Raw genomic sequence first — 13,998 nt, 5'->3', positions numbered from 1 at the left:
CCCACTGAAAACAATTGAAAACCAAAAGGGAGCTCCCTATGTAAGGGACACCTTGAGAATTTTGCCAGTGGCCGTGTCAAGTGAGGCACTGATTGTCTCCAAAAGGAGGTCAAGCCTGTTCTCCAGGGCTGCCAGCAGCAGGTGTACAAACAGAATGGCCAGATTGAAATCAATGGGGTTACTCCAGATTTACACCAGCGTAACTGAACTAAAAATCTGGCCCTGCTGGGAGGCACCGATAAGAACAGACACAATCCCTTTCAATGCCTGTAAAATAAAAAATAATCACCTAGTACTGCAGTTGTATAGTTACAAATGGAAACAATAATGGACACTGGATGGGTAAATATAACTAAAATAATCTTTAGGAAAAAAGACATGATTATACAGTGTATTTAGTGAATCAGATTAGTTCCTAGAAAGAAGGGGATAAAATCAATTGACACAGTTACCTAATTATGCAGCTTTTCCTGTTCTTTGCAGAGAAGGTAATGAAACTTTGCTGACTCAGCCAGTGTTGTTTGTTGGTTTGCAGGCGAGCCGATGGGGCTCATCAATCTGGCAGACTCTTGAGACTCAGCACATTATGTCTGACAGGGCGCACCATAACACTATAGTATCTGTCAGCAGCATTTCCCTGGGTACTTTCCATTCTAGCTGGGCTAATGCCAGTGCAATCATTTACATTGTTACATGCTGTTATATAGACACACACTCCCATGCACATTGTGAAAGGCCGGAGCTGAGGCTCCGTAGCACGCTCCAGAGCATGACTAAGCATTAACTCGCTGTAATATAAACAGGCAGGGGGCAGAAACTTGTTAGTCTTGTCAAATAGTTCAGAAAAGGAGAATATGGTTTGTTCCCTCTGCCCTGCGACCCACTCCCTTCCACACCAACACTGAGAACAAGGAGATAGTGACAGGTCTCAGAGTGATGCCTCTTGGTTGACAGGGAATGACGTGGGGGTGGAGGGGCGTGTGTGACACTCATGCGAAGGCCCCTAGGCCTCACTGAACACTGACAAATGAATATCTGGAAACCAGTCTGGCTCACCTGTGTGTTAGTATTGTTAAAACAGGTATTAGATTTATAGAGATGTGTTTAGTGTGTGGACTTTGTGAAACGCTTGTGAGTTGCTGCCTGCCTTAATCTCACTTACAGTATCTGGATTCCATGTTATAAGGTCATATTTAAGTATTTGCTCTGTAACCATAAAAGTGGTTGCTCTGAAACTGGAAACCCCCACAGCCAGGAGGGAAGCATTACTAAGCGTGAATTAGGAGTTCACCAGAAGAGATGTCATCCCCTGCCCAACAAAAGAAGGCATACAGATCCCAGATGAACCACTGTGGAACATCAGTGGACAAAAGGCTTTGTTGATTTCTCCTTCAAACATCCATGGAGAGGGAACATGTACAAATCCTCATCCCCTCACAGGTTGAACTTTGGGGGACAGCAATAAAATCCCTGTTGGATGTGTATCGCTATGCTGCTTGGAATTTGGAGAGGGGAATATTTCTAAGCATGAGCAAGGGATCCCCAAGCTGCTTAGCTTAGGCTAACCCTAAAGGACTTCTAGAGCTTGCCTATTACAGCAGCTTATATTGTCTTTTGGAACCTAAGACTAACCAATTTGTGTGTGTATGTTTACCTGCTTTAACCTTGTAAATAACTCTCATTCCTTTTTCCTAGTTAGTGAACCTTTAGTCAGTTTATTACAGGATTGGCTTCAAGCATTGTCTTTGGTGAGAGACCTAAGATAAATTGACCTGGGGTAAGGTTTCAGAGGGGTAGCCGTGTTAGTTTGTATCAGCAAAAACAATGAGGAGTCCTTGTGGCACCTGAGAGACTAACAAATTTATTTGGGCCCAAATAAATTTGTTAGTCTCTTAGGTGCCACAAGGACTTCTCGTTGTTTTGACCTGGGGTAAGTGACTGATCCTTTGGGCCTGGGAGTAACCTGAACATTGTTGTGATTTTTGATGTAAGGGACCATCTATCAGAAAGGTAGGCTTGCCTGGGTGACAAGATAGACTGGAGTGCCCAAGGAGACTGTCTGTGACTCTATGTTAAGGCTGTTATAGTGCTTGAGGAGTTCACACTTGATACTTGGTTGGTGAAATCTAATTATAGAACATACATAGGACATGGTCTTGAGCTACTCATGACAGGGTATATATGAAGTTTTTCCTGCTCTGTACACTAGTGACAAATGTGATAGTTCCAGAGATCTCCCCAGACCTGCTCTCATGACCTAATGCATTAAAAGATCAAGTCAATGGTTAATGACATATGTATATTTAACTAAAATTTCACCAGTCCAACACACTGTAGCTGAATGAGGAGGCTGTTATTGTACAGCAGGTTGCTGCTGCTGCAGCCTGATTTCTGGTACCCCGTTTTAACTAAACTAATAATTTAGATGTTTTCAGATTGCAGTTAAAAAAAGGGCCGGTTAGTCACTCCTGCGAGGGAAAGGGAAGGGTGAGGGAACTGCACAGTTTCAACAAATTGGTTTGATGGCTCCTTGGTATTTGGGCTTTTCAGTAGGAAAGACTGCAAAAAAATTGCAACCCCCTCACAAGTAGGGATATTGTTGTTAAATAAAAACAGGAAGCAAGTGCTACCTGAGTAAAAACTTTTGCCATCTGTGTTTGAGTTGGGATGTAAAGTGTACAGCACTGAAAAGGAACTACTCTGCCTTCTGAAAGCCAGGGTGGGAAATAGTGTAATGGACCATTCCAGGGCAATTGAGCCTAAAAGTAAAGCTGTCTGAATTTTTTGCAACTAATTGTGAACCCAAGTGAAACTCACCAGATTTCAGACCTGCTGGTGAAACTGGACAATGTTTGTTTTTTGTAAACCTGTTGCTGGGACAGGGCACTGAACTTGGGCTCAGGAGAGCTGGATTCTATAGCCAGCTCTGCCCACTGACCTACTTGTGTGACCCTTGGTCAGGTCACTTCACAGCACTGTGCCTCAGTTTCCCCTTCCACCTTTGTTTTGTCTCTTACTATGTGTTTGTACAGCATCTAGCACAATGGGGCCACGATCTTGGTTGGGGCCTGTAAGCACTATTGTAATATAAATAATATGAATAAATCTCTTGGGGCCAAAGCCAGCGGAAAGCAGAGTTATGACAATGTTAGCCAAAGTTAAGCAGTGATTAGGAACTTCTAAGTACCTAGATTAATATCAAAACCTAAGAAAAAGAAGCTGAATAAACTTACCACTTTCACACATTTGCTGAAATCAATCATTGTCTGGGTCTGCATAAGCCTAAAACTCAAAGTAAATCTCGTGGGGTGTGCCAACCATACGCATCAGGAAGGTTCACTCAGAGGTGTGCAAATCTCACTGAGCACTCTGCTTGGAAGACTGAAGCCAACTCAGGGCCTGTTCTAATAGCAGGATGATGGTTCAGTGAACAGCAAACAAGACAGGAAAGGGGAGAAAGCAGATACACGGCACGGGGGCCTGGCTAGAAGGTTCTAATTGAGCATATCAGTTGCCCAGCTAGAGACTAGCGGGGTCCTGGCCTGAAGAGGTTCTGAAGAGTGACGCAGCTAGCAACTGACAGGAAGACTTAGGGCCCTGATTCTGAGCTGTGACCAAGCTGAGCTCAGCACAGCTTTAGTGGGGAAAGAAACCAAGATGTATGTCACTTCTTAGCCCTTTGGATTCTGGAGGCAGCAGAGGCCTGGCCTGGTCCATGGCATAAGCTATAGGAACCCCATAGATACTCTAACTTAGGGCTGCCTGTAACAGCTACTAGCTGGAACTAGCTAGAGTACAACACACTTCATTTATGCCTCCTCCTATCCCAACCACACATGCCCTTACAGTGAGGCTGTGATGAGGAGTGATAGAGCTATTCTGGTGTTGGGATCATCATGCCATGGACAGTGGCTCATCTCTCCTCCTGCCCTCCACCCATCACCTCTAACGTGGCAGAGCCCAGGTCCCTCCCAGCACTCACAGAGGGGTTTCCAGATGCTTGGTGGGGACAATGAGGGAGGTGGATGGTGGTACTTCTTTTTGTTTACTTCCCGCTACCAGACAGAGGAAGAGTTACAGGGGACTCACATGCACAGGATTCAAAAGTTAAGAAGAGTGTCATGAAAATTCATTGGTCCCTCTTTTTCTTTAATCCTCTGCCATAACACAGGAACAACAAAAGTGTGCTTGAAATGAAAGGACAGCACATTTAGGACAAAAAAAGGGAAATTCTGGTCTTTGCAACATATCGTCAACATTGAAATTCACTGCTGCAGGTGGTCATCAGAACATCTGCTGTGGCAAGCTTTGAAAAGGACTGGGTAATTTTCTGAATGCAAACAGCATGCAGGCTCAGCTAGCAAAGAAATCACACTCTTCAGGGCATCCTGTAGTGACCAGCAAGGGATATGTCAATTATTAGATGCTACTGGACAGGAACAGACTAGACTAGAATGGACCAGGGTTCTGAGTTGGTCTGGCAAATCCTATGTTCTGATGGTCTCTTCGTTTTTGAATCTGAATGCACTATATTAGACCCCAATTATGCTAAGTGTCTCCATCAGTAGTCCAAAGAGGTCATTTGACCTTGCCAACTCCTTAACTCAGTTAACCGTTTATTCTTAGTATTGCTCATCCTGGTATTATTTAATCTAACCTATCAGCTGCAGTATGGGCACCTGGAGTCAAGACTGTTAAGCAAAACTGTATTATGGGATCATTTGATAAGCAACAGCTCTCGTTAATGAATGTTTTAGTGTCTTTGATCTGTTGTATAGTGATGACCACCTGTGACCTGCTCTCTGTGGGTGCTTTAGCTGCCCTTGATTTTCACACTCAAAACCTGTCCTCATAAAGGAAAGACCAGGTGGAGGATGGTTTGTATTTACCTTCCTCTGAATATCCTGTCAAGCAGTTTTCTTTGCAACTAAGAATCCAAGCAAACAAGATAACCATGCACACCAATGGAAATCCTGTTTGCTATGGTTGGCTTCTTCATTCTAAATATAGAATTCGGTGCTGGTGAAAGGGCCCCAGTTGATAGGAATGTAAAGTGAAGTCCTCTATTCATCTACAGAATGGGTACAGTCTGGACTGGGCAGTGAAAAGCTTCTTTCACTTTGCTCTGCCAGTCTACCTCAGCCCTGCCTTGAAAAGACCATCTCTAGGGGTCAGAGGGTAGGTTAGGCCCTGTTTCTATTGAAATTAATGACAACCTTCTCACTGACTTCAGCTGTGCAGGATCAGGTTCTTTTGCTGCAAATTTTGCTCTCAGTGCATTGTAAATCTGGAGTAACTCCATGAGAATTGACATGCCATTTTCACTGGTGTGCTCCAGCTGCTTTGCACTATTGTGGCAGTACAAAACAGCTATGAACTAGGCTCAACTGGATAGCTAAGCTGAATTTTCAGGTATTTTATGTTACAGGCAGCCAGGGCATACCACTGAATCTAGCCAAATGGACTAACTGATGATTTACACTAGTATAACTGAGAGCAGGATTTGACCCTGTGGGCCTAATTCCCCAGGGGTGTTCCCTTTGGGTAGCCTTTTATACCTGTGTAAGACGTTCCTTTGGAATACTCAAGCCACTGGGTGCTCAGATAACTTGGGTGTGACCATTTACCAACTTGGAAAATCCCCATAGCATTCAACTACCATTTGAGCCCCCAGAGGGGTCAAAAAATTATTTGCACTTTCCCAAGCCTTTGAAAAGTCTGACCTTGCTATGCTGGGGCTGTGGGTAAAGTGGTCAGTTACTGTATGCCATTTTTGCACTTGATTTTCACAGTCAAAAAAATCTATATTCACAAAGAAAACACTAAGTAGGGGAAGTGCGTTCGTCATTGCTCTTGATCTCCTCTGCGAGTGACATTTCCATAGGATCCAGAACTCAGGCAAATAGGGTAATGCTGCAACAGTGGAAATCCTGGCTAAGGTTCACATGGGTTCTTCTGTCCTTGCTCACAATCAAATTTGCAAGAGATAAATACAATGGCCAGATTTTTGCCTTTTTACAAATGTGCTATAGCTTTGCTCCATTTCCTGTCTCGCTTACTGCTATTTTGTTGGTGAGAAGATAACTTCCAGAGTATCAGCTCTCACCTTGCAGTCTGCTCAAAGCATATCCCCTGGTTTTTAAAAAGAAATGGAGGTAGCTCTTTTGTCCAGGAACAGTTTATTTTCATTGGAATGGTTCTGCCTGTTGTAACCCAGGCACACTCCAGTGTTCTGAAGCTTTGCCAGTTCTGATAGGTTTCCTTGACATTACTGTAGCAGACAAGGCTGAGCACAGCTGTCTGGTGCCTGCAATCCTTAGGAGCCCTGCAGGACCTGAACAAGTCAAATAAACTGAACTTAGACATAATCGGGCCAAGGGTTTCTTCAGCCAAATCCAGTGTAAATAGGCAAGAATCAAAGTAGATACAATGGGTCAAATTAATCCCTCGTGTACCTCTGTTAACTTCAGTGAAGTTATATCAGGAATGAATTTGCTGCAGTTTGTCCTCTAAATGAATCCAAATAGTAAGGGCAGGCTAAGTAAACCAGAACCTGAGACTCAGCCCTCAGATTTGTTTTATCTTAATATATTTGAATTATGGTTTTTAAAACTACCAAAACTCAAGAAATGAATACAATTGACCTCAGTCCCCTGGGGCACTGCAAGGAAGAGTTGGCAGTAGTGGTAACATACATTGAATAATCCAGTTCATATTTCATTTGGTGTGTGTTTGTTAGCCCACTGAGCTGGGAGTGACATACAAACATAGTTGGACAATGTATGCCAAAGCACTTGGAAATGCTCAAAAAGCACATGAAAGTTTCATGCAATTCTTGCTTGGGAGAGGGGCATAGAGATCAGTGTGGAAGGTCTTTCTTTTAATTGGAAGAACATTTTGATAAATTACCAAGTTTTAGAGACAAGTGGATCCAGAGCAGCTGGGTCAAGAGCTAGAAGTGCATTCCAGATGCTTACAGCTGTCCTGGCTGTGCATAAGAGAGAGACATGTTGGAAGATCTTGATAAACTGATGCAGAATGTTTAGAACCCTGAAGCCAGGGTGCTACCACAGCCTGCCTAGTGTTTAAAGACTGTGGGACTGATTTTTCCTTTGTGTAAGCTCTGTGGGTGAGGGACCGTCTTTTTGTTCTGTGTTTGTACAGCCCCTAGCACAATGGAGGCCTTGTTTATGACTAGTGCTCCCAAGCATGACCGTAATACAAATAAATAATAATAGTCATGCTAAAACGTTATCAAAATTCTCTACGCACATCCATGGTAGCATTTTGCACCATCTTTGCAAAGGTTAAATTACTATACAACGTGAAAAGTAATGGGGAAGCAGGTTCTCTGGCTCCCAGTTGTATTTTCTGTCATAGTGAAGGTGCATTCTCAAATGGGGATGCCATTTGGAATGTATATCATGGCCATGGTGCACAGGCTAAAGGTTCATGAGATGACATCTCATGTGGTATCAGTAAATGTTCTACTGTTGAGTCAGATTCTGCTCCCAGTTGCACTGATACAAATTGTGAGTAACTCCATTGGGGCAGATTCATCACTATGCTCTGGCTGCTTTGTGCCTTTGCATCAAAGGCTCTTACCCCAGAAGTCCCCCCTTAGTTGCAGTGACTGGATTACATGCATGAGCATTGTGCACTGTACTGAGAGCAAAATATGATTCAATGATTTTGCTTCCTTTATCACACGAGGCACAATCCTCCCCTGTACCTGAGCTTCCAAGTGCCTGAGATGCCAATTAGAAGCATTATGGAAATGGTACGCTCACCCTGAATGACAGGCGAAGGAATCAGATTCAGGAGAGCATTGCAACTACAGGAAATGACATTAAAAGAAGACAAATAGTGAATCGGGGAAGTTTAGGAAACCTTCCAATCAGCAAGTTCTTATTTTATTTTCAAGTTTACCGGCTTATAATCAATCACTCCGACATGATTATTTAATGGCACTAGAGAACCCTAACATTAAATATAATACTTGAATAATGTTTGGGGGTGCTTACAAAACATGGAAATATCTGACTATTAAGAGTACATGTGGTGGTTTGCATAGCAAACATTTCATCTCTCATGCAGCCTTTCTCCTATGTCCTCTCTCTAACTTTTTTAAATGAATGTTCCAAATGAGAGGTAAGTCCATGTGACACAAATACTTTTGTCGATATATAGTCACAAAAATATCAGTGCTGGCAGTGTGCACACTACCTCCTTGAAAGCTCTCTGATGGCTTGCGGGTCTCTCAGTCAGGGAGTAAAAACAACACCATGTGATTTAAGTGGCCAATAACATGGCATGAATAGCAAATTACAAATAATGAGTACGCAAAGCAATAATCATAGCAAATAACTGGCAAGAAATCCACACGATAAAATATGTTTGCACAAACCACGTGGCAAATAATAGTGAATAATGCAAAAAGGATAGGCTAAATTCCTCAGCAAAACTGTACCCTGCATATAGTTCTCACCAACCTCTAGTCGTAAACAACATTGCAGCCTGGTTCTGGTCTCACGCACACACACACATGTCCCAGATAAAAATCATATTCATAGTGAATATTGCAGTTTCTTTTGACAATTCATGTCTGCTTTGATTGCTATTCTACTCACCTTCCAGAGTCTGGTGTATTTATTAGAAAATACCACAGCTACTCTTTGAAGGGCCACATGATGTTTCTAGAAAAGTGCTTTTTTTGTTAAAACGTATAAATAAACACCTACTTCTAAAGTATATATCTATATTATAGTAGGCACTTGAGGTTTATTTTCCCAAGACTGATCGTGTGCCCATATAAAGTCTACCTCAATAACTGCCAGCTGTTTATTTTTTTTTTTTAAATAAATGCTGTTCCCTTGCTGGAAACCCAGCAGGAATATTACACTCAAAGGCATGTTCTCTTGTGTAGGAAGGGATCCATGTTTGCTCAACTGTGGCGAGAAAAATCCAACTGTAAAAAATTTTCTGCTATGGCCAAATAAAATTATTTAACAAATATAATGGACCACATTCATTACCCTTGTAACACCACTGAAGCTAATGCAGTTCCATCTCCTTGTACCAAGGCTGAACTTTTTCCTGTACATTAATATAAATAAATAGAGCATACACAGTTAGTCTAGCTAGGCTGAAATTACAAAAGCTATCAATCCTCATGCTTCAGGGCATAATCTGATTACCAGATGAGGTCAGCTAGAAATTTCCCCTACTGGTATAATATTGCATAATTAGATTCATTATGGGCATTTTATGCCTTTCTCCAAGGCATCCGGCATTAGCCACTAGATGGACCATTGCTCTGTTCTGCTATGGCAATTTCTATGTTTCTAATCCACAAAGCAATTGGTAATGGACAGCACGGTTCCTGTTTTATGCATCACTCAGGCAGCCATGCACCAGATGGAACTCGGCCTATATCCCAGCTCTTTCACAAAAGGCTGCTGCTACCTGCGGATGAAGCTTCAGTCTGGATGCAGGGGAGGAGAAGAGGAGGAGGAGGTTTTCTGCCACAATGAGAAAGTCTCTGCAATAATTTTCTTTATAGTGGCATAAATGGAAAGACACATCATTTAACCTGTAACTCAAGCGACAGCAATACATAGCGGCTTTAAAGCGTGAAACTGAAGTCTATAGACTAGAGTAGATATTCCCAAACTGGTCTGGGGACTATTGATGGGTGGAAGGGAACTGGCCAGTCATATGGTATGGTCTCTTCTTTTTTCCCACCTAAGAGAAACAGAACAGATGGGGGAGGGGGAAATGAAATGAAGAGTAAAAGTAGATTATGTGATCAACTGTATTCAATGCACTAAAGACAGCAAAATTACATAACTATTTCCCGAATATCACTTTTCCATGTAAACAAATGTTGCATTTGCTCAGGGATATTATGTGATCAACAATGGGAGTGAAGAGGGGTGGGGGGATGCCAGACAATTGTGAACTGGGTGGGGATGACTGTGCACGAGATAATGTCACTATTAAGAGGTGGGCTGGAAAAATGAGACTGTTGTCCCCTATCTTGTTGAGTCACAGTTCTAAGTTTATGGCCTATTCTGCACCCGTTGTCCTCCCATTGCGAAGATATCCCAGTTCAACAACACACAGACTCGACACGGCCCAACGCTGTTCTTTTGGCTGCTTGCCTGGAAAGCGGGAGACTTTTGGACTGTGTGCCTCCCGGTGACCTGGCCCATTGAACTGAACTGTACTTTCACTCTCTCCGAAGCAGTGACAGCTACCAAGTAGTGTCCTGCCACCTCTTTATATGGAAAATACTAGTGCTAGGTCAGGGATAAAAATAGTCGCCGGGGTTCACCTTTACATTAAGACCCCCTTTATACCACGCTGGTGGAGTAGGCGCTGTGAAGGGTCCTTAGTTTACGTGAGAATCACCCCCCCCCCCCCCAGTGAGCTTAGCAAGTGGAATGTGGGCGTTACTCATTAAAAAGAAGTTCTTGGTAGATAAACATATCGGTCATGAGTCATTTTTACAGGCTACCTCCACTAACATTGAAATAAATATTTGTTTGGATTCCATCTGTTGCTTCTGTTTATCCATGAAGAGGCACTCAGCTCCCAGTAGTTCTTCTGTCACACCTTATGTCAATCGCCGCCACCTATGGAAGTTAGAACCATGCTGCTGGAGTACCTCTGATTTCCCTCAGATACAAAGCTGGCATCTCTGTAAAAGTTTCTGGGTGGTTTTGTGGAATTACCTTTAAGGGCCTGATTCTCATTTACACTAACTCCACTTTCTGACATTCTGGCAGTTGAAAGGGGCCTTCGACTCACATCCGCTATAAGAGCCATATAAAGTGGCCCCCGTGGAAATGAGAATCAGACTTAAGACTAAGTCGCAGATGAAAATGAGGGAGAAAGGCATTAGCCTTAACACAAGATACTCATTTTGAAATTGTTTCTCGGGGTACCAATTTCCTCTAGTGTAGCATAAGGACATTCAGGAAGTTCATGCCAGCATAACTAGAATGCTTTGGATGGAAGGAGCAGCAAGAAATGTTCATCATGGGGCAATTTCTGCCTTTGTCTCTGCATGTGCACGGGACCGAACATGCAGCTAGCCCAGTGTAGTTTCCCCTGAATGGGGTGACAAGGAGTTAGGAGGATACACACATTCTGTAAAGCACACAGCTCAAATCCAGAGAGGCTCTCTGCTTGCTGTCATGTAAGTGGATTTCAGGATGGAAGTCTCAAAATCTGCCACTATGCAAAGCACCAATAGGGAAGAAGAGCCAGAGGGAGGCGGTGAAAGGGTTGCATAGCCATGGGGCTGGATTTGTAGCTACAAAGCTATTCTGTGGCCTGGGGGAAGATTTTACAACTCCATGCGTTTGTGAAGATCTCCAGCCCTGGTGAGAGGGTAGGGGTTTATGAGCACAAGTTATGCTGCCACCACACTCTCCCTGTGACAAATCTTAACCAGGAGAAATAAGAAGTGACTCACAGGATTTCATTGTATTGTTTATACTGAATTTGGTTCCCATGGAAGGTGCCAGATCAACAGCTCTGGAGACTCAAGGCTTGTATTTCTCCACAGGAAAAGTACAGCAGGGTGTTGGAAGTGCTGGCTTCCCCCATACTGTCCTCGCAGCGGGCCTTCATCTGAACGGAAAGGGGACCACCTATAAGGAGGCAGAAGTCTCCATGTCCATGAACTCACAGCAGAGACAATAGCACTTCATCCAATTTCTGATTTAAAGCGTGAGCCATTTTCCAAACACTCTCTTGCCAGGCATATAAAAAGAATTTAAATGTGACTTTTAAAAAAAATAAAATAAAATGTAGTTTAAAAAAATGATTCTGGAACCATCCAACCTTTAGATGTGGGTTTAAAAAAAATACATTTATAACCTTGCTCCTGGTGAGGTGTAAATTTCCCACCCACATTCCATATCACAGACAGGAAGCCAGCTGGTTGAAAGGGCCATGTATTTACTGTCACCATTGTACAATTATCATGGTGGTTTAGTTTTTTCACAGAGCTAACTGTGACTGGTCCAATTTTTAATTCTGCCTTTGCCTTTTTATGTTTCAGATCAACTATGCATTTCATCCGCCTCTTGCCCACCAGCAATCATGAAATATGAGACGTTGTGGGAAAGCAGAGTCGTAGAAAGAGTTTCTTGTTCCAGACTCCCCAGCCCAGCTGCTCTCCGGGCAGCTTTTGTGATGCTAGGGACAGTAAACATCAGCCTAAAAAAAATCAGACAGTTTGGGCATTTTGGCTTCCAGCCATTGGACAACTTCTTCTTATTACTGACGCATGGCTATGAAAATAAAAGGGCCCTTTAGTGCTAATATCTTTGGAAGCTGCTATGTGATATATCTGGAATCAGTCCAGGATATTCCTACCTGCTCTGCATCCTATGCTATAAGCAATCAAAGCAGTTTTCTTCTTCCTCTATGCCTCAATCTACACCAATTTTAATTTCTCCTTCCATTAAATTGGCCTGTCCAACCAGACTCACAAATAATGCAACAACATAGTTTCTGGACCCCTGTATTAACCGAAGTAACTAGATATATCTCTTCACAGCTGGAGTGGTGGATATGGCACAAGTATTTTTTCTTAACTGCAATGCAGGGAATTAATTTATTTATGTATATTCCATTTACAGGACTGCCACACATCAGCCTTTCACCCTGTCAGATTGTATAACAGGATCAGAAGTGGCAGGGAGAAGGCAATGCTCATTTTTCATTTGTTTTTTTTCCTCAGGTAACTTAGTTAAAGACATATCAGACTTTAACTGTCAATGGGCCAAACTCAGCCCTGGAGTAACTATTGACTTCAGGGGGCTTACAGGAGGAATGAATTTCTTACCTGCCTGACAACTCCTGCTCTGTTTCCACTTCTACATTCTATCCTTAGTTCTTAGTTCTTCTCTGAGGTCTTATGTTAATTCTCTCAGTTGTGGTCAGCGCTACACTTAAGGAATCCAAAGACTGGCAGAAAAATGCAACCTTGACATCACTGGCAGATTGCCACACCAATTAATGTCACGCTAGGAGCTCAGATACCATGGTGATGGGTGTGGTATAAGAACCTGAACAGAACATCATGAATAGACTGTACTACAGATATGCTGTGGATAGCAGGCATATTTCTAAGTGAGTGTTCTGAGTGGACATACATGCAGTATTCTGAACATATTTTTAATGATAAAGGATTAAATTCACCCCGTGCATGGGTCCAGCAGAATTTCAGTGGTGCTGAAGCAGTCAACATATGGAGATCTAGAGTTGATTCCTGACCCTGCCACAGACTTCATGTGGGGCCTTGGGCAAGTCACTTAATCTCTCTGTGCCTTTGTTCCCCAACTGGAGGATAATAAGACTTTGTTTCACCCACCCTTTGACTGAAATGCATATTGTAAGTTCTCCAGGGCAGAAGCTGTCTCCTACTGTTGCAGTTACAGTGACTACCTTGCTGCAATTTAAGTCCATTGCTTCTTGTCCTATCCTCAGAGGTTAAGAAAAACAATTTTTCTCCCTTCTCCTTGTAACAACCTTTTATGTACTTGAAAACTGTTATTATGTCTCCTCTCGGGCTTCTCTTCTCCAGACTAAACAAACACAATTTTTTCAATTTTCCTTCATAGGTCATGTTTTCTAGACCTTTAATCATTTTGTCGCTCTTCTCTGGACTCTCTCCAATTTGTCTACATCCTTCCTGAAATGTGGCACCCAGAACAGGACACAATACTCCAGTTGAGGCCTAATCAGCGTCGAGTAGAGCGGAAGAATTACTTCTCGGGTCTTGCTTACAACACTCCTGCTAATACATCCCAGAATGATGTTCACTTTTTTTGCAACAGCGTTACACTGTTGACTCATATTTAGCTTGTGGTCCACTATGATCATCAGATCCCTTTTTGCAGTACTCCTTCCTAGGCAGTCATTTCCCATTGTGTATGTGTGCAACCGATTGTTCCTTCCTAAGTGGAGTACTTTGCATTT

This window comes from Emys orbicularis, chromosome 1, assembly GCF_028017835.1.
Source record: "Emys orbicularis isolate rEmyOrb1 chromosome 1, rEmyOrb1.hap1, whole genome shotgun sequence".
NCBI lineage: Eukaryota > Metazoa > Chordata > Testudines > Emydidae > Emys > Emys orbicularis.
Note: the sequence above shows the minus strand (reverse complement) of the source record.